This window comes from Choloepus didactylus, chromosome 22 (assembly GCF_015220235.1).
Source record: "Choloepus didactylus isolate mChoDid1 chromosome 22, mChoDid1.pri, whole genome shotgun sequence".
Taxonomy (NCBI): Eukaryota; Metazoa; Chordata; class Mammalia; order Pilosa; family Megalonychidae; genus Choloepus; species Choloepus didactylus.
Window position 1 is genome coordinate 13,851,487 of NC_051328.1, and position 22,350 is coordinate 13,873,836.

General features: G+C 38.7%; 1 pseudogene; it reads right to left on the bottom strand.

The window, feature by feature from the left end:
- Positions 1-5,395: 5,395 nt before the first annotated feature.
- Positions 5,396-6,654, bottom strand: LOC119518962 (annotated as a pseudogene).
- Between the last annotated feature and the right edge of the window lie 15,696 nt (positions 6,655-22,350).

Below are 22,350 nucleotides of genomic sequence, written 5' to 3' on the forward strand. Positions count from 1 at the left end.
AATCCAATTTATTGATTTTTTAAAATTTTGTAGTTCATGCTTTTGTTGTCCTATATAAGAAATCTTTTTTCCAACCCATGGCCACTATGATTCTTCTCCTATGTTTTCTTCTAGAAATTTTATTGGTTTAACTCTTACATTTGAGTCTTTGATCCATTTCAGGCTAATTTTTCTATATCCTTACGATGGACTAACTACTACTCAGAAAAAACAAAGGTAACTGCAACAACATGGATGAATCTCAAAATCATTTGTGTTGAATTACAGAATTCAGACTAAAGAGACTACATACTATTTGATTTTATTTCTATAAAATTATAGAAAATGCAAACAAATCTATGGTGACCATAAGCACATTAGGTTGGCTGGAGACAGGGTTAGAAGGATTACAAATAGGAACTAGGAAACTTTTGTGCATAATGGAAACGTTTTTTATATTGATTGTGATGATGACTTCATGAGTGTTTGCATATGTCAAACTGGTCAAATTGCACCTGTAAATATGTGAGGTTTATTGTACATGTTATATCTCAATGATGCTATAAAGTTAATTAACTAAATTGAAAGAGCTCTTCCTCTAAGTAGCCTTACAATTTAGCTGTCTCAAACAACTTCTAAATCAGAATCAAGTATTAATATTCTTAAATCATATTTAAATTAGGAAGAAACTTTTTTTTTTAAAGACCACTAAACTTTATCAATCTGCCTTTCTAGTGTGGTCAGTTGTTCTTTAGATAAGGAAGGAGCACAAAGAACACATTTTATGGTCTCCTTGCAATGTGCTGTTCCTTTTGGAATTGGTATCTTATCTTTTTCATCTGCAATTAGCTGGAGTTGGCAATTTCAAGAATAAATCTTGCTCTCAAACATGTTGGCACTTAACCCTGTACCATCCGTGGGTAGCAGCTAAAACCCAGATTTTCCCCCAGAGCAAAAGCATCTTTTGGGATTGTCAGAAACACATGCACCCAGAGGTCAGGTGCAAAGGTAACATCTGTTCAAAAGGCAGGCCAATCTCTGCAAAGTAGGATTTGACCATCCTAAAAGAAACAAGCCCCAGTTTCTGCTTCTTAAAACAAGTCTAATATTCAGCTAAAACAGTGTCAAGTCAAAATCCAGCTGAATGACCTTGAGCATGCCACATGATTTCTTGGGTCTCAGTTTTCTAACCTAAAATATTGGTTTGTTGGGTGAAATAATTTTTAATAGAGTTTCTTATGATGTACTTCTTAAATTGGTTGCTAGAAGCCATTTTGTGGCTCACCCTTACCTACCTAAGGCAGTTATACTTTTGTTCCAAATGTTAAATATTGAATCAACTCTAAGGTGAAATCCAAAAGCAAGTTGGTGTTGAGTCAAATGTAACAGACAAGAAAAGTGCCTTTTTGTTAGTAGCCATCAGCTTCTTTGATTCAAGAATTCTGGCTGATGGAATGAATAGCAAAATTATTCTGTGTTCGAAAAACCTGTATGTGTCTAAATGAAAATAAAATAAAATAAAAGCCGGGAGGCTGTCCCATTGATTTTCACTGATTAGGATGTATTGGTTTTCTATGCTACATTAAGGTCTACAAGGTTCTCCTTTGGCTAATCCAAACAATGAATGGATTTAATAGAATTTTTTATTTCAAAATATGCATAAAATTAAAGGTTGGAGAAGACAACTGTGCATGTGAGTGTGAGCATGCACAAACAGAGGCATGCACAGAATGTGGAGAAAAAGGCACACATGATAGAATTTTTATACAGGAAGTATGGTAGAGACCACTATCAAAGATTCCTTTGTATTTTGTCTTATTTTATTTTGACCCTTGATTACAGGTGTTAAAAAACTTAATTTCTCAAAAAATTGCAGTAACTAAATTTATAATACTGTATTTCTTAAATAATAAAGATTTGGTTTTCCTATGAGTCCAACTTGGATAAAAACCCAACAGTTTAGATATGAATTTAAAAATATAATCACACAGAGTTTATGAAGCTTAAATTAACAAAAGGAAGGAAGGAGGGATGTTACCAAGCATTGTTATAGGAACTTATTGTATATAATAACCAGTTTTCAGCAGCTTGAGGGTCCATGTTATCCTACAGTACATCCTGAGATTCAGTCATTGTGGGCTAGTTACATGGGGGGAAGTACAGCATTCCATGGAGTATGGCTGTCTTCTGGAGATGATAGTTGTAGTAGTTTCCGGCCTCAAGTCCTTATAGAAGGGCTCACTTCTTTCTCTTCTACTGCTTTACACTAAAGAAGACATGCCCTCCTTTTTTTTTTTTTTTTTTTTTTAATTCAGTTTTATTGAAATATATTCACAAACCATACAGTCATCCATGGTATACAATCAACTGTTCACAGTATGATCACATAGTTATGCGTTCATCACCACAATCTATTTCTGAACATTTTCCTTACATCAGAAAGAATCAGAATAAGAATAAAAAATAAAAGTGAAAAGAGAATACCCAAACCATCCCCCCATCCCACCCTATTTGTCATTTAGTTTTTACTCCCATTTTTCTACTGATTTTTTTTCAATTTTTTAACTTTGTTTATCAAAAAATTAAAAACAAACAGGCAAACAACAACCAAAAATCCCCACAACATTTCAAACAAAGCAATGGATTAAGGAAAACAAATAACCTAAAATAACTACTTTGCTTCCAATATGTTCCTACCATACCCCAAGAAAATTAATAAACCATGTCCAAACAGAGGAGTAAGAAAAACAAATAATCTAAAATAACTACATTGCTTCCAACATGTTCCTACCATACCCCAGGAAAATTAACAACCCCTAAGAAAACAAAGGAATAAGAGAAAAAAAAAAACCTAAAATAACTCTATTGCTTCCAACATGATCTTACTATATCCAAGAAAGTTTACAAACCATAATCATTCCTGAACATTCCCATAACATTGAGATTACCCTCCATAGTTTATCTGTTCTTATTAGATTATCATTCCCCCTCCACTAATTGGTATCTCTAGGTCCCCTACATTCTACAGTATAAAACATTGTACATTTTTCAAAGAATTCACATTAGTGGTAACATACAATATCTCTCTTTTTGTGCCTGGCTTATTTTGCTCAGCATTATGTCTTTTTTTTTTTTAATCTTCATTTTATTGAGATATATTCACATACCACGCAGTCATACAAAACAAATCGTACTTTCGATTGTTCACAGTACCATTACATAGTTGTACATTCCTCACCCAAATCAATCCCTGACACCTTCATTAGCACACACACAAGAATAACAAGAATAATAATTAGAGTGAAAAAGAGCAATTGAAGTAAAAAAGAACACTGGGTACCTTTGTCTGTTTGTTTGTTTGTTTCCTTCCCCTATTTTTCTACTCATCCATCCATAAACTAGACAAAGTGGAGTGTGGTCCTTATGGCTTTCCCAATCCCCTTGTCACCCCTCATAAGCTACATTTTTATACAACTGTCTTCGAGATTCATGGGTTCTGGGCTGTAGTTTGATAGTTTCAGGTATCCACCACCAGCTACCCCAATTCTTTAGAACCTAAAAAGGGTTGTCTAAAGTGTGCGTAAGAGTGCCCACCAGAATGACCTCTCGGCTCCTTTTGGATTCTCTCTGCCACTGAAGCTTATTTCATTTCCTTTCACCTCCCTCTTTTGGTCAAGAAGATGTTCTCCGTCCCACGATGCCAGGTCTACATTCCTCCCCAGGAGTCATATTCCACGTTGCCAGGGAGATTCACTCCCCTGGGTGTCTGATCCCACGTAGGGGGGAGGGCAGTGATTTCACCTTTCAAGTTGGCTTAGCTAGAGAGACAGATGCCCTCCTTTTTAATTTCCTACAGCAGGAATTCAAATCTGTCCCCTTGCCTGTTCTTATATGACCTCTGAGCTACGTATGGATTTGACATTTATAAATGATTGAAAGAAAATCAAAAGAATAATAATATTTCGTGACACGTGAAATTTATATTAAATTAAAATTTAGTGCCCATAAATAAAGTTTTACTGAAACCTGTTCATTCATTTATGTATTTATGCTTGCTTTCATGCTACAATGACAGAGTTAAGTAGTTGCAACAGGGTCAGCATGGCCCATAAGACCTAAAATATTTTCTATCTGGCCTTTTATAGAAAATGTTTGCAGTCTTTGTTCTAGAGCATAATAGAGATTTTACTGAAGGTTGCTAATAAGGAAAGAGAAGTGAGATGTATAGAATAATTTGTAGCTGTTGCACAGTTGCTTCCTGCCTCGTTCTGGAACTGTGCCTGTGTGGCTGGGAGAAGCCAAATATCGGATGAACTTACCTGGGAGTTTGGACTGAAGAAAAGGAATAGAATAGCTTGTCTCTAATAGGGATCTCCTGAGTCCTTTTTTTATTGCCCCAGAAGGACCTTTTCCCAGGATGACAGTAAAAATATCATTTCATGTTAGGAAAAGCCCTACTCTCACCCACAGGGGTGTGGTTTGGACCTGTGATCTTTCCAACACAATTACACAATAAACTCACATCAGTGAAGTCCCCAAAGTCTGGTTTCTTCAACTTCGTGCTTCAGATTAGAAGGAGTGAAAGATGGCCCTGTACTTAAAAACACTCTAAAAAGTCTCTCTAAATTAAGTGATCAACAATCTTGGGAGATAGTCTCTCCTAGGGGTGCATTTAATCAGTGTGTTTATCTGAAAAATAGGGCTAATATTCACTGCATTGAGTTTTTCATAGCATCCTTGAAGAGTTAAATAACTTCCCAAGGTCATATAGGGTGCAAATGACAGAGCTGGGATTTGAACCTAATTCTTTCAAGCACAAGCTATCTCTTTTCCTAATTCCACCTTAAAAGCCAACTCAAGTTTTCTCGAGTAAATGTATGATTTCCACCGGACTTTTGGAAATTTATTGAGTCCATAGCTTCCCATACCATGGCACTCTAATTTGGGGACCTTGGAGAATGGTCATGAGTTCAGATTCCAGAATCAGAAATCTGGATTTGCCCATTAGTGAGTGAGGAATGTCTCTTAACATCTCTGAGGGCTTTGTCTGTAAAACGAGAATGATAATGATATTTATAGAAAGTAGTAAAAATTAAATGAAATAACAAATGTGAAGCATTTCTTACAATCTGACCCTTAGCAAGTGTTCTACAACAATTAACTATTGGTAACTATTACTTTATCCCCAAATATATATGTATAAAAATGGAATTCCCATGTAGAAATGGCTTATTCTCTCCACTGTGAAAACACCACTTATCAAATATTATTTCAGGATTAATTTTTTTAAAGCTCAGGTGTGCACTTGTGCACTGTTGACCTCCTCTTGAATTTTTTTTTTCTCACTGCCTTTTTGATCTGGTCCTTATTCAATATAAAGTGTCCAAAATGATTTGACTTTTATGGAATAAGCAATTTAAGCAGCAGGCTTCTTTTCTTCTATGGTAGGTTTCTTTTCTGCTGGTTTATTGGTAGCTGCAACCTTCTTTCTCACCAAAGGCTTCTGCTTCTTTGGCTTCTTAACACCAACAGCCTTCTTTCCTTTCTTCCCACTACAGGCTTGTTGCCTGGACCCCTTTCTCATCCGATTTGGCCTCTAGTGTTGCTACACCTTTATCCATCCTGAGTTTGTGATTCCTGGGCTGCTGAAGAATGGTGTTTCGGTGCATAGTCTTTGCATATGGGTTTAGTTTCAACATGATTCTCAGGTTTTTCAGTGGGTTCTTCTTCAGGATTCTGCATTGAATCTTCTTGCAGGGTGCTCAGCAGGCTCTTTGGATTTCTGGGCTTTTCAAGATTCTGCTAAGTTCTGTATTCATTATCTTGTGCATGGGAAGGTTGTGGTTACTCTTGAGGGAGGCAGGTTTACACCAAATGCCATACAGGTCATCTAACTTGCGGAAAGCACTTTCAGTCCAAATGCAGAAATGTCCCACGTGCCCACCAGGAGCAAGTTTCAAAATATTCAGCTTGCTTACATTAAGCATAGAAATTCCAGGGATGTTTCTTAGGTCCTTGATGGCACCATTGTCTTCATTATAGAGGATGCACAGTCCTCTGCGCTATATGTGATGATGGTTTCCACTTTGCTCCTGCCAGCTCTCATTTGCTGAGAGGCATAGACCTTTTTGATATCATTCCAGGTCTTAAGTTTCTTAAGAAGCAAAACAGCCTCCTTGGTCTTCTTGCAGGCTTTAACTTTATCTTCGACCACCAAAGGAAGTTCAGGAACTTCCTCAATATGATGACCTTTAGACATGACCAGCACTGGTAAGGCCAAGGCAGCCAGGGTAGAGCAAATGGCATATCGCTTCTGTGTAGTGTTTACGGTACATCGACACCATGTTTTGATTGTTGCAAGCATGCAACCTCCATAACACATATTTGCCAAAGCACTCTGGCCAGATTGGTGAGTCCCAATGCCTCGAACTCTTCCAGTGCCCCAGGACTCAGCACTGGTTTGATGACCTGCTAAGTCACTGACAGCATAGGACTGTCTGTTGTTCTTGCACAAGTTGGTGTGAACGAAGTTCACAATATCCGGTCTGATGGGAGCCTTGAATACAGCAGGCAAAGTAACATGTTTGCCAGATGACTCCCCCTTTTCAGAGTGCAAAGATATCAATGAACGAGCACACATCATGTCGTGGAGAGGCAAGGCAAGGCTCCTCTCAACCCGGCAGTTCCCACAGTTAAAAAAAAGCTCCCTTGAATTTTGATGCCTGTTTCCCAAAGTCTTCCAATGCATTTGAAGGTCGCATTGGGAAAGGGACATTTGGGGGGATATCAACGTGGCAACCACTGGTGCCCTTTGACAAGGTCAAGAGAGTTGATGATGAGGAGGAAAAGGTGGATTCAAAGCGCTGTTTGTGATCCATTAGGCACAGATCATTTGCATGGCTCAGAAGTACAATGTGAGCCCATTTCCTGACACCACAAACAGTTAACTTCTCCGTTCTAAGAGTTACAGTAATGGTTGACATTTTTCATTTCAAAGAAAGGCTGAACACACTGCTCTCTATGAAGACATTAGCTGATGTACTTTTTAAGTTTTTAAATGTTTCCATGTGGGGCATTCTTCAGTTTTGTTGAAAAAAAAAAAAGCATTGTTGGCATTAATGTGCTGTGTAAGAAAATAAAGGAGTGAGATATATTCTGTTCATTTCATTAGGGGAATAGTTTTGCAGAGCTCTGCCCAAGGATTTACATTTATATCCGCATACGTAAGTATTTATCAGTAAGGTCCATTTATACCATACCAGATTGGACCAACAACACATCTAGAACTCATGTAAATGTATCCTGCTCTATTTTTCAACCATCTCTCTCTAATGGTCATTTTCATAATTTCCCTCTTGTTGAGCATTTCTGTGATGAGCACTAGATGGAGTTATTATTCTATCCCAGGATATATGTGAAGGGTAAGAGAATTTAACTAACTTTTGCTTTCCGTTCAAACTAGCCTATGTAGAATAAAGTGAGGTTCACAGATACTGAACAGTATATGCAAATACTCGTAAGATAATTTGATGGGAAATGCTGAAATGGGGTGGAAAACTCATTTACATTTGCCTTAGACAGTCAGCCAGATTGTTGGTTACTGTTCTCGAAATAAAGTCGGCTCCCAAGGCAAAGTATTTGTTTCTTGTTTGCCAAATTGCCAAGAAGGAAATCAATATATAATATATGAAGATTTCCCTTATCTGATTTTTTTTCTCCATTTAGTGGGGACAAATGTCATCAAGGAGAGTAGAACGTGTTTATATTTTATGAGCAATTCAACCATGCCTTCTTCTAAATCTCAGTGTTTAATTGGTTCCAGATCCACAGGCCATTACTTAATAGGAACTCTTTAGGTTCTGGCCTGGATAATCAACATTTCCTCTTCATTTATATCTGGATTATGAAGTCAAATATCTTCTCTGAATACAGAGAACTTTAGTCCTACAAGCAAGTGCTAATGACACTGGTATTTTTATTTCAAGATTCACATTGATGTGATACAAGGAACTAGGGCTGGTTTTGAGGGTTAACGGTATATAAGCATTTCAAATTCAACAGGCTGAGGTCGACAGCTGGCAGCTCCTCACGCCCCACTTTGTGTTAGAGAAGAGACCAATCTATACTGTTTGAGTGTGGTTTTTATCCACACTCCTGCTTTTCCTTCTGCATCACAAGCTGCTTCTTCTAAAGCTCCATTTCAGCCCGTCCTCCTCTTTCCTACCCTCAATATTGGATCAGACCAGTGCTCAGACCTCATCATGCCTCTTTTCTATAGCTCTTCTTTAACCTAGATGATACTATTTGATTCCAAGGCTTTAAATCCCATTTATACATCCCCAGCTTGGATCACCGCTGAGTTCCAGGATGTGCATGTGAATGAATGAATTCACAATTGAGAACACCTGAAGGAGTCTTACCCTTAGTTCTGATCATCTCGCATCACTTTTCATCTCTGTGATTAGAAAGATGTTCTTTTAGGACTCAAAGTCCACAGACTGTTTTGGTTGTTATGCAGAGTATGTTTTATATATAAATGTCCCCTACCCCCACCCAATCCTGGCAAAGGGCCCTTTTATGAGTTTCATTGGAATGACACCACTGGTGCCAAGACTTCAAACAAGTTTATGAAGATTTGAATTAGGAGTAGGAAATGAAAGCTGCTCATTGCAAATTGGCTTCTCTGCCTTCCCAGGAGTCAATTTCTACTTTCAAACAGTTAGGAATACATTGAGTATTACTTCTTTGGTTATTAAATAGCTGAGTGACACAAGAATTCCAGATTGTGTTTTACTGAGTTTTATGATTTTAAAGCCTCAGATACATATGCCTGGTTGTTTAAACTGGATGAAATATCTGAGGAATTATCTCCTGAGAAAAATAGATCAAATCAATTACTATATATCAGAACACAATATGGCCAGGTTTTTGTGGCTTATTTAAAAGATTGATAGAGTTGCCTCATCTCTTTTTATTATGTGGTAAATTTTTATTGGTTGTTTAGATTTGTCCTTTTCAAACATAGGTGGTGGTATCTGCAATGGTTTAATATACTAGTGGTTTCTGGGGTACTAAAATTCAGGTGTTAAACAGGGCACATTGTCCTGGAGTGCCAATTTTAACTGACAATTATAGAGGGAAAACATATTTTTTTTTAAATCAAAACAGACATGATCATATTATCAAGCATATCTTTGTTGATACACAATACTTGAAAGATATTTCATATTTGGAGTAAGCCATTTACTATGTTCCTGACACCATATCACCCTCAGGTTCATGATTTTACTCTTCCTTGGAGTTACAGCTGCATTGATGAGAAATTTGAACAGCACATACTCTTCCAGGGGTCACATAAGTAATCTTGTGTTTATTTTTAGTAGACTCCAAGCTCCCCCAAACTGGGACCCTATCTTACTTTATTTTGTAGCCCAACATGTAGCACTCTGCTTGGCACATAATGGAACTCCAATAAAACTTGTTGATGGTACTGAACCAGACAGAATATAGTGTTTTCAAAGTAATTTCTAAGGCAATAATGAATATCTACAAACATAGAAAGTTTGTATTGTTCTCATGAAAAATGAATTTTCTGTTTCTTGCATGGGGCAGTGGTTTGATGGACCTAAGAGATGGAATTTGAGAATCACTGGCTTAGACAAGAGGTGACAAGTTAGCTCCATGGTTACTGTCAGGGGGTTATTAGAGCATTGCTAGATACTTAAGGTACAATGATTTAAGATGTGCATTCATAGACCCAAATATGATGAGCTGATTTTAAATAAATGGATAAATAAATCACAGCATATTTATACTACACAGCAATAAGACTGAACAAGCTACAGCTACACAGAACAATAGAGATGAATCTCACAAACTTCAGAGATCTTTATGTGTGATTTAGTTTATGTAAGGTTCCAAAAAATAAAGAAAAGGGGCAAAACTAATGAATGATGTAAGAAGTTAGCATAATCAGCATAATAGCAACCCTGGGCAAGGTAGTGACTGGAAAGGGGTACAAGGAGAATTTGGGGTTGTGGTAATTCTGTATTTCTTTGTGTGGTTGCTAGTTATGCAGAAATGCTCATTTTGTGAAAATTTATCAACTTATACACTTATGATTTGTGCACTTTTCTGTGTGTGTTTACATCAATAAAAGGTTAAAACAACAATAAAAAGTTAAAACAACTAATAAAATAAATTGTGATCATGGGTTAGAGAACACCCAGGATTGCTGGAATCCATCCAGAAGGCTTCATAGGGAGATAGATTTGGAGAAGGGATCTGGGGATAAATGTCTGGGGCTGTTTCAGCTCAGTTATACCCAAGACTTTTGAATTTTATCCTTTTCATTATGCTGTAAGGATTCTGGATACCAGGTCAATAATAAAGCGTAGACTGTTAGAGACATTAATGAAGAGGCTTTAAAAGTAATTTGGAATTTCCACCCCAAGAAAGCAGCACTGCAGAGTTATCATTTTTATTCATTCTTCCAGGATATTCAACGGGAAGGGATACAAGTCTAGAGTTGGCTTTGGAATGCCTTTCTTTGCTGTATTCATTTTTCAGGGATATCAGGAATTGCTACTGATTGTTGAGAAATCGTTTTAATAATCACACAAAAGTCTGATAACAGCTGGAAGGAATTAAAAAAAAATTATGCTGGTTTTTGTCCCAGGTTTTGCCCAAGCTACTCAAGGGGGAAGAGTAATGAATGCTGATCATTTTATTCCTTTTATTTCTAGCCAAATGAGTTAGAATCAATCCCTCTTCTTACATATTAGGGTAAAATTCAGAGGGGATGAAAAATGTATATTTTTATTGTCCTTGAATATGGAATCAAAGTAACAAAGGATTTGTGATATTTGATGTGTGGCCAATTAGAGAGATCATTAGAAGATCATTATTAGACAAAATCGTCCTTCCTAGTCTTTGTGTGTATGTGTGTGTGTGTGTGTGCGCATGCATATGTGGGTTTGCTCACTTACATGCCTACTATGGAGATGCCAGAAGAAGTTGCATTTAAGGAATAATGAATTTCATCTTATAAGAGCCTTGTTCTAACTTTTCACTCTGAACCTGGCTTAGACCAAGGCTTTGGCTAAGATAGTTTTACTGAACCACACAATGTTGACTTTAGAAGGCTACCTGGGCCATCAGTAAGTTATAATAGAACACACAAGAGGGCAAAACCATAGCTAGAATGGTTCTTGGACACCAAACCAAATGTGATAATCATATGGCCATAATAACCATTCCTTGACTGTGCTATTAACATCTCTTTGAATCCTCAGCCAGCTACATTTGCAATAGGACAAGGAGAAATATAATAGGGCAAGATAATCAGAAGCCCCAACCCAATTAGAGGGCTTGATGGCACCATTTGACATCCTGTGGTGATTTAGAGCTGTATGTACCCCCAGAAAAACATGTTCTTAAACTTACTCCACTCCCATAAGGAGGACTTATTGATGAGGTTACTTCAATTAAGATGTGGCCCACCTTGTCAGGAGGGGTCTTAATCCTACTACCGGAGTCCATTATATGCAGAATGAAACTCAGACATTTAGAGAGAAAGCCACAGGAAGCAAGAAGCCGAAATTCAACAGAAACCAGAAGGTAATGAAGAGTCCACCATGTGCAATGCCATGTAAAAGAGGAGTCAAGGACCAAGACTGCTGGAGCCAGCCCCAGAATGCCAAACTGTGGCAAGAAAGCATTGCCTTGATGACACCTTGATTTGGGCTTTCTCTTAGCCTCAAAACTGTGAGCTAATAAATTCCTGTTGTTTAACCCAACCCATTTCATGGTATTTGCTTGAGCAGACAAAGAAAATAGAACACATCCCCTACCCCAAATGGAAGAGTTGGGTAGAAGCAGTGGTCCTGGAGTACACAGGATTAAATGTTTATTGAATGCCTATGATACTTGAGGTGCATTTTTCATATAAATCATCTGAGTTTAATCCTCACATCAGTGTTATGAAATTGGTTATTACTGTACCTGTTTTACAAACGAGGAGACTGGAACTGAGATGGTTGACTGCTTTACCTGGGATTGCAAAGTTAATCAATGACAGGGATAAGATTTGACCTTGGTTTCTATCTACTCTTCTCTAATTTCAATCATGCAGAGGCATCTGTAGTAATATATTCATTCTTTGCCTTTACCTCTTTATTAAGGATGATCAAACTAAGTTAGGCTGAGTAGTTTTTCCAGTTTTACCCAGTTAGCAAGTGGTAGAAGTAGGACTTGAATTCTGGAGGGCATTACAAATAAGCTGCAAGCCTTTCTCAGATTTGGGGCAATCTTTACATAATGGTTTGCAAAACTCCAATAGTTAAAAAAGACATGGGTAGGTGGGAAGTCTGCATGTGCAGAAATAATACAAATGTTATGACATCTGGCAGTGACTTTTCACATGGAATGAAGGTTAGGGTGGTCATACTATAGTAGACCTTGAATGACCCACCTAAGGATTTGTTCTTAATTTGATAGGCAATTGAGGGCTTTTGAAGAACCTTGATTGAAGGTGATCACACCTGTGCTTTTAGAAAATCAATGCGTACATCAGAAGGTAAGGCAATTGAATGTAAGCACTCTTAACACTACTAAAATTGGAATGACTTTATTGTCTCTCTGCATTCCCTTGACCTTTTCCCTACATCAGAAACCTACTGTTATTTAATATTTAATACAAGGCATTATTTCTTTTTCCCCAAAGGCATTTGAATGGTAAGGCTAAGATTTCAAACTTCAGCCAATATACAAAAGAAGACATTTTAATATTGAGTCCACACAGTCAGTATTTCAGGAGTGATGGAGAATGAAATGTAAAATCCTACATGTTGTTCCTTAGGTGACTTTTAAAGTGATGGAAATAACAACTGTGTTGTAATGTATTTAGGATTCTGCACTGTGAGCTAGTTTCTGTTTCCCTTACTTACCTTGTATTCTTCTCAATAACACTAGAGGCCACTCAGAACCTGTGTCTCATTTAGTTTTTTGCCGCTGTTCATCTTTGTTTAAATCACATCTGAATTCTTGTTGTGGACTTGCATTTTCTTTATGAATTATATAGCTTGCCTCTCTTAACCTGATAATGCTAGTTTGTAACATTTCTTATTACACTGATAGCTTAATGGACAAATTAACTCGTGTTAGTTTGCCAGATACTGGCACAAATGAGATTTTTCTTCATCTCAGTGTTGGATGTCAGCAATAGAGAGGCAGGATGATTGGATGCAGAATGGTTCTAATTTCAGAAAATCAATGTTATAACCACTGTGTTCAGACTGCATTTCTTCAAACACTGTATGTGCGGTCATATAAAATAGGCTATAATTGTTGTTTTCAGCCAGTTTTTAACATTTTAACAAACTCTTAAAGCATTAGTATATTCTTTGGATTAATGAAGTTGTTGATTCATTTAACAAGCTTTCATTAAACACCTATTACACGAAAGAAACTAAGCCTGGCTTTGAGAACATGGAGGTGAATAATTCTGAGAATGGTTTGATAGACTTTTATTCACATCCCCATAAACTCTAAAATGTTGTGATGCCAGGAATAGGTTTGCTTAAGTTCTTTAATAAAATTTTGTAAACTCTAGAGAAAGGAAGGTGACTCACGTGCTTCCATTTGTTGTGATTTTCTTTTCCATTCCTGACTTCTTCCAGCAGGCACACTCATAGGACCTGTTCTTGGGGCCCCATGTGGCTAGCACCCAAATGCCATCTGAGGCTAAACTATTTTTCTAGCCATCTGAACCTGCCATGACTCTGAAGATATTGGCCATCAAAGGACTTGTCAAAATGGAACATTGTCACAGTTTTTGCAAAATACTTGACAATAAAGTTCTGTTATGAACATAGGACTGTTTTCTGCACGTGACCAAAAAGAAACAATCTTTTGCTTTCATTTCCCCCACAAATTTGGACAAACCATAGCAAGTTGAGAAGGCAACATGGTTAAGTGCACCGATTCTCAAATCTTAATGTGATTCGGAATCATCTGGAGGGCTTGTACAAACACACATTGCTGGGCTCTATCCCCAGAGTGTCTGATTCAGTAGGTCTGGGATGAAGTCTGAGAATTTCCATTTCCAACAATTTCCCAGGCAGCGCTTTAGCTGTTGGTCTGGAACGCCTCTTTATGCACCACTTGTGTAGTGACCAGAGCACCACATTTGGAGTTGGGAGGCTCAGCTTCCAGTTTTAGTTTTGAGAGACACCAGTTATGTGAAAATGAGCAAGTGATCTAACCATATGTGATATTAATATTTCATACAAGTTTATTTATGACTCTGTTATGGTCACGACAAAATAATTTTATGAGAATTGTTTTCCCTCATCTCTCCTCTTCACTTTTTCCATCTTTCCTGGCTTCAATCTAATCCAACCACTTAGAGTTCCCTGAAAGCACTATGTTCCTCCATGATTCCTTGCTTTTGCATATGCTATGTCCTGGAACCCTCTTCTCTCATTGATTAACTTGTTAACTGTTATTTATCCTTCATATACTGGTTCAGAAGTCCTAACTGAGAAGCCTTACCGAAACTGCCCTCACCTACAACTCCCCATAATACAGCTTTATTCCTTTTATGGTCTTCTCCTATGACCCCACACATAGTATTTATCATATTAACATAGGACTCTCATAGGTTCATTTGTCAGCTGCTATCCTAAGTGGAGGAGATGGAGTCTTGTTTATCTTTGTGTCCCTATTACCTAATGCAGTTCTAGTGCAGAGTTGGCATTCAATAAATGCTTAGTGCATGGTTAAATCTATGCTTCTATTTCCCCCTCTATGATGTGAGCTCCCAGGTGAATATCTCGATTGTTCTGCTTCTCCAGTTTTTAGAAATTCATCTCTTTACACATAGTAGTTCAATTTTAATGAAGGTTAAATTGCAAAAAAATTGAAAGGATTAGAATGGGGAGACCTTATATGTCTTTTAGGCAAAGTATCTCCAGGTAGTAAGTGCAATACTGACTTTGTATTTTTGCAGTTATTATATTGAATATGACTGTTTATAGCAATAGTTAGCATTTAAAAGTGCTCTTATGAGCCAGGGACTGCACTGAACATATTTCAGGGATTTTTGCAACTTTCAAAAAATATATAAAGTAAGTTTTATTGTTACTCATATTTTACAGAAGAAAATACTGAGGTGTGACTAAGCAAGGTCACTTCTTTAGTGATGAATCTGGGATTTATACTCATTAACTTCTTTTATGAAGAACAATTTTGAGAAGGAGACAACATTTAACCGGTGAATTTGGGTTGCCAAATATTCAGAAAAGTCAACGAAAGCAGGGTAAAGTGAATGCCCTATCCCAGAAATAAGATGAAAACAGGTTGTTCTGGGTTATCCTATCATATAGTGACTCTGTGAGGCTTTGATAATATGTCACAGCTTTGTGGCAGCAAAAGCAAACTTAGATAGTAAGTGTCGTTTGTCCTGTGGCAGAGCTCATCCAAAGCAGGAAAATTGACACAATTCCTGTTCTGTTGTTAGGCTGTCAACAACACAGGCTAAAAGCAGGGCAGCTACTGTCGGATGAGCTGAGTCTTCCCTGCTCATCATGTTTCTAGGACCCTGGTTCTTCAAGGCCAAGAGTTAGAAAAGGAGCAGGTTTTGCCCACGGGCTGGTGACAGCACTGGCTTTTACTTTGTTTCAGTGCCTGACACAATTCTAGGCACTAACAGGGCAGGCAAACAGGAAGGAACTTTGTTCCCATCTCATGCTATCCGGAGACTGCTTAGATGGTCAGATTCATTTGGGCACCATTCTAATAGACAGGCTGCAATAGTCATTGGTGATCCTAAAAATACCCAAAGACTCTTTTTAACCTAGGAATTTATAATTCTGTCTCAGTCTGGGTCCCCTCCCCCCTCCCCCCACCATGGGAAGATGACCCTGAGACAAGGATTTGGTGCAGGGAGTTTACTTGGGAGGTGATCATAGCAAATAGATGTGTGGGAATAAGACGAGAGAGACAAGAAAGGAAGAGAAACCAATAAAGTATGTGTTAATGAGCTGGTTGCTGCTCAGAATTGTCCCACTGGAGGACAATGAAGTTGGGGCATTTATCTGCAGACTTTCCTTCCACATGGGGTAAGGATTGCCTTGGGGGGTATTGACAGCCCCACATTTCTGGGTTGCACCTGCATGCAGCTGAAATGCCTTCCCCAGCTTTAGAGAAAACAGCCTAGAGAGCAGCTGGGACAATGTCAAAGATGCATGGAACTGTCTGCCACCCGAGAGCTGAAATTAAGTGACCTGAGAGCACAGTTCCCTCGCAAGGGTTTGCTACAGATGACAAAAAGGGTGTGCCAAAATGATGAAATAAATGGTGTGCACTGTACTTACTCATTCTTTTATATGCTTTTCTGGTGTGTTTTGGGAGATTGCAACCATGTCAAGTTGCTTCCAGTTTGAGGTTGGTATAAATGGCAACCTCTTTTCATGAAAACATTGGCAACATGCTTAGATGCTTTTTTCAAGTTTTGAAAGGACCAAAACCAGAGAATGAAAAGCTCTAATCTTAAGCTCATTAACTAGTGAATTTTACCAGAAGACCAGGTCATAGGTTAGTATTAGACTAGAATCACATGCATTTAATATAATAGCATTCAGAAGGTTTGATTTTAAAATCATTTTATTTCTCATTTCTCATTGCAGAAAATTTGAAAAATCTAACGGAAAAAAAGTGACTCATCCAGAAAAAATCACTGCTACTATGATATAATTCTTCCCAGTCAAATTTTCTTATTAACGAGATGAGTAGGTGATTTTTTTCCGTTTGCTAATGAAGGCCAGTTCCCTGCTGAGTGGCAGGTAAGGAACTCCTGTTTGCTGAGTGCCTGTTATTTGGTAGGCATGGAGCTGGATGTTCTGCACACCTTCCTCAATACTTCAGCTCCTGCACTGCTCGTTCTCAGGAAGCCCCCATCACAGCCCCAGGGGTCAGTCCATGTGCCTTGGGTACTGCCCACAACCTGTCTCCAGTCATTGAGAGAATGCTTTGTCTTCTACTGGCCCCAAGTGAGCAACTCAGAAAGGTTAAGGGCAGACTGGGAGACGCTGAGATGTGTTCTTTCTTATGGAAATGAAAATGGAATAGAGAGAGGCAGGAGTAAAGGGAGAAATATATTAAAGCAACAGAAAAGAAATGTCCTTAAATTTATTTCCCTCCCAGCACCATGTTATGTCTGTTTTTAGGTCTGCTTGTTCAGATGACTGGGCAGATTTTCTTAATTAAGCCATCATTTACAACCCTGCTTATCCTGAATGTGTAAATAAGCTTACTATGGGTTTGTCTGACAGGCATTTGCTTTGCATCATCACTCCTGTTTTGACAATGCTACTGGAGATGGAGACAATTCTGCCATACCCCAACTCCTTAAAAATGCCTTTTCCCTCTTTTTATCTTTGAGTCATTGATGTACATAAATAAAACCTGCTCTACCATGTCCTGCCTTTCCTCCCCCTTTCCCTCTCCAATTCAGGATTGTAATTTGAAAATGGTTATTTTTAGCCTTGTTCTCAACTGTGCCTCTCTCCTCTGTCCTCAGCATGCTGCTGATTGCTGATAACAAAGCTGGCTGCAGGGGTGGCCAGTGCAATCTGCAAACATTACAGATAAAATTGACTGAAAAGTGGGCTGCAGCTGATAGAGGCCTGAGAAGCAGGAACATCCCCTAAGGGTTTGCTTTTTAGGGTGAAGTTTTTCAGACACATCTCCGTGGGTGAGGGAAAAGGCAGATACTGCAAACTGTTTCTTCTCGGGTAGTCTTTGCACTCAGGAGAGATCTGAGTAGTCATGACTTTAGAAAATTGGAGGCTTGGGGGCCAGAGGAAGGTCTAAATTTTGAAACTATGAAGGACAATCATCAGGAGTGTGCCAGATCTAGTAGAGATCTATGGCGAGGCTTTCGGTTACAGAATACGTGGAAGTTCCAGCTTTGTAACTTGTAGCACAAGTGGCATGTAGATGTGTTTTGCTTGGCTTGTACGGTGATTTTCTTTACAAATTTATGATTAGTGTTATTCATATACTAAAACATGTAGTAGTGACTGAAACTGAGCAAAGAGCTAAGGATGCACCCAAGGACAGTGGTGGTAAGCAGTGGCCTCACTTTCATACATTATAAAGGACAGGGAGCAATGAAAGTGATCTTGTCTGGGGAATCAGGTCTGAGGAAGTGACTTTGGTTCGAACAGCGTGACTAGAAGTTAACCACGCAGGGAGAAGTCATCACCTGTGGTTGTGAAGATGAGAGTTTTAGGAATAGAGAACAGCAGATGCAAGTGCTGGATAGAGGCTGGCAGGCATGCCCTACAGGAAGACACTCACCAGCTGTTGTGCATTGGTTGAGCCATTGGTTTCTGAGTCTCAGTTTTTTTCACTTTGAATGTGTGGGTGAAAAGCAAAGTACTTACTGCAAAGTTTTGCTTCAAGACTTCATTGTGATAATCAGGTAAAGTGCTTAGCAGAGAACATGGCACACTCTAAGCATTCATCCATATGGCTATTGTGCCAGGTTAAGTTTTTGTCCTATAGTTATTTGTGTTAATAATGACGAGGTCGATGATATACTTATTATCATTATTAGAAGTGCTACTTGGTGCTATGGGAAGAGAAAAATAGCGGGACCATGAATGAAATAATGTGCAATGAAGGGACCCTTAGGTAAGTGGGGCATTGGGAAGGAGCAAATAAAAAGAAAAAGCAAAACAAACAAAAAATTAAAAAAATCCCTGTAAAACACTTGGACAAAATTTGTCCCTGCTATTAAAATATAGCCAAACATTTCTCCATGTCCACGACTTTTGAATTGATTGGATAGGTAAAGTAGGTTTTTAGGTTCAAATAGATGATTAACATTTTTTTCTCATATCCAAAGTAAAAGTTAGAGTTTGAAGTCCAAATCCTATTTCTAATTCTTCTTACAGCACTTGATGTACAGATACAACTTAGTTCTTTGTGCACAAGAGTCCAGCTGTGCATCGGTGTGATACACTAAAGGAAAACAAAGTGAGGGCCTCCTGCTGGAACAGTCCCACAATCCTGTCAATAATTGCAACCTGGATCTGTCAGATTTTGCCTCCCATTAACATCTGATTTTATTGTTCTCACAAAAGATTGAGAACAAATGTCTTTCTCCCTGTTGTCTGTTCTCTCATCCTCACTTTCTATCAGTTCTTCACACCATGAGATGTAAGAGGCGATGAGCTAAAAGGAAACAAGCCTTATACACCTACAATTTGGTTCAGAAGCTTTTCTTTTTGCTTTCCCTCTCAAATAGTTGGAAGCTAAGAGCTTGACTGGGATGAGATATTCAAACGCAAGAAGTTGAGGGGCAATTTCTGCCTTTTTATTTTCCCCTTCTCAGCATTGATTAGTTATCCTGGCAGTAACAGCTTCTGGAGATGCCTTTGGGAAGTATAATTCCTCTCTCTGACCGTGAGCTGACTCAGCCTCTGCTCCAGGGGTGAGTGACCAGCCTGGCCAAATAATTCACTGGATTCCCAGGGCCACAGCATTTTCTTCAGGGAGGGGTGCAAGCCCCGTGTCAATCCAATCAGAGCTAATATTTGGATATTTACTGGGAAGATTGGAAGGAAATTGTTCTCCTTTGTACGGGTCTCATAAAGATGAAAGACTGGAGCTCCCAGAGGCTGCATAGAAAGATCCCGTTTGAGCATGAAACGCACACAGAGGAAAGCAGAAGCAAGACATAGGGAAAGGAAAGAGAGCTAAAGACAGAGGGATGGAGGGATAGAGACAGAGAGACAAAGAGAGATAGAGAGATAGAGATATGCCTAAAACCGACTCTACGAGAGCTTTAAATCAACTCTACAACTACTACTTTTCAGTTACATGCTTTAACAATTTTCCCGTTTTGCTTAAGCCAGTTGAATTTTCATTAATTTACAACTCTAAGAATTGGGATTAATAAATGTATATTTATAGTCACTGGGTCCCAAGCAAAGCAAATGCTTGAAATCAGTTTGCCAATTAAGAAGGAGGAAGTAAAAGAGGGGAAGAGAGCCACGTGGACAGGTGAAACTGAGACGTAGGGAGGCATGTGATTGTCCAAGTCGGTGGACTGTGTTCACTCAGAATTTGTTCTGAGCCAGTGGGTGTGACAAATGACATGAAGTGTGAATTTAAAGGGTTGAAGTAAAAGGTGGGTGGCAGCTTTTGGTAATGGCTTTTCAAGGCTACAAAGTCCTGGTCTGACAACGGAAGTCACACTTCCTGAGGATGTGCAAAAGATTATTAACTTCAACTTCTGATCCCATCAAGCTATGAATCTCACTCTTCATTTTCCATGCTTATATATGTTATCAGTAAAAGCATTGGTAATTTGTAGGGGTGAATTTTTAATTCTTTATGGCTGGGAAAGCCAAGCGCATGTATCCATCTCTGACCTGGGAGAATGAGCAGGATGACTGGTACAAGATGAACTCAAGCACTTGGTCATTGCTGCCTCTCAGGAGTGCTGTGATTCTCGATGGTTTCAGGTACCACCTTACGAAACTCCCTTTTATAGTGATGCTGCAAGTAGTCGGCGAGGCAGGTACTAGTTAGTGTAGAGTTTTGTAGACAACTGTAAGGAGCTTGGAGGAGGCCACTTCTATGTCCCAGCATATAATTTAAGATGAGACTAATACACCTCTGGGTCTTTCTCCTCCCAAGCTAAATAATAACAGTGTCTTCAGACAATCTTAAGAAAGTTATTTCCCCCAAAGCCCTTGAGTGCAGGAACCAGTCTTATTCACAAATGCATCCCCAGATCCTAGCACAGTTCCTGAACATATTAGGTGCTCAATAACTTTTGAGGGCTAGAATGAATTTTCTCATGAAATCATCGTTGCTTGTATGTAATTTTGTTCACTCTGATTTTCCTTCTGCAGGATACAGTTTTTAAATTTCAAACTTCATTCAATTCTTCCTTGGTTTCTCACCACTTTTCATATAAATTAAGAGAGAGAGAGAGAGAGTTTGAGGGAGAGTTAGTTCTGGTTTCTGTGAAGACTGGATCTCAGTCATGATGGCCAGAGCCAATTGATTCATAATTAAACGAAGCAAAGAATTACACTGGGATGCATTTATTCTGATTCAAAAGCCATCTTTCCTTGCTGCCAGATAAGTGTGTCTCTTTTAGTGTCAGCACAATGTGGGCAGGGAGGAACTCTCTCTGCTCTGCTCCACTCCACACAGGGATAAAGGGAGATGTAAGCACAGAACATTTTATGATGAAGCAGAAGCCACTTGTTAGAGCAAGGGGAGAACTGACAGTAATAGGAGGCTGCCCGAATGGAAAGGACAGGATCACAGGCAGTGGTTCTTTTAGTAGCAGAAACTTTTCACTCCCTAAGAAGCAGGAAAGAAGCCAGCAGAGGTGATTAAGCCAGTGATTGGGATGAAGAGCAGCCCGAGATATATGCATTGCGCAGAAATGACCCAGCAGGCTTGCGGAGCTGAGGCTGAACCCACGGCTCGGTGAACCAGCCTCAACAGTTCATTACCTGGAATCTGCTAAGAACCAGGGCTTTAACTTATTTGTGGCAGTGGACACTGATCATCCGATATTCTGTTTATACCCACTCACTCATTCACGCATTCAACAAATATGTATGGAGATCTCCCTACAAGGCAAACCATTTGCTACCCATGGGGGATTCATAGATAATCAGGATAGTCTCTTTCAAGAGAGGAGCTCCTAATTTCATATAAAAAGGATAAGTGATATCATACTAAACCCCCGACAACTGGTAGCTGCTATTTTCATATGCTGGGGACCCAGAAAAGTGCTCTTTAGGGATTATTTCTCATAATAACTCTAGGAGGTACATTCTATTTTTCTCTATGCTTTACTAGTAGAAAGCAACATGATCAACATATACAGAAAAGCATATAGTTAAGAAGCAAAGCACAAAGTACTGTGTGAACACCTATTCACCTTTCCCGGGGGCATTCAGAGAAGTGGTACCAAACAGGTACTTTTGATTTGGGTCTTGAGGAATAACTAAGAGATAAACTGACAGAGCAAGGGTGACAGGAGACCATTTCCACATTTGTAATATGTGAATTGATACAGCCACAAGAAATATTTCCGGATTCTTTTGTGCAGCCTAGTTAAGTAATAGTTTTCACTGAATGGCTTATTTTGACAATCTGATTTAGATTCAGTTCTATAGCTTTAAGCAATATAGTTTTAGCTTCAGAGTGAGCTTGTTCTCATTTTACTGATTTTTGTAGCAAGGGGTTAAGATAAGGTTGGAAGGGAGATTGGGTTTGTGATTTAACTGTTTTGTAAACTTCTCTCTTCCCCATCCCATGGTCTTTGCAGGT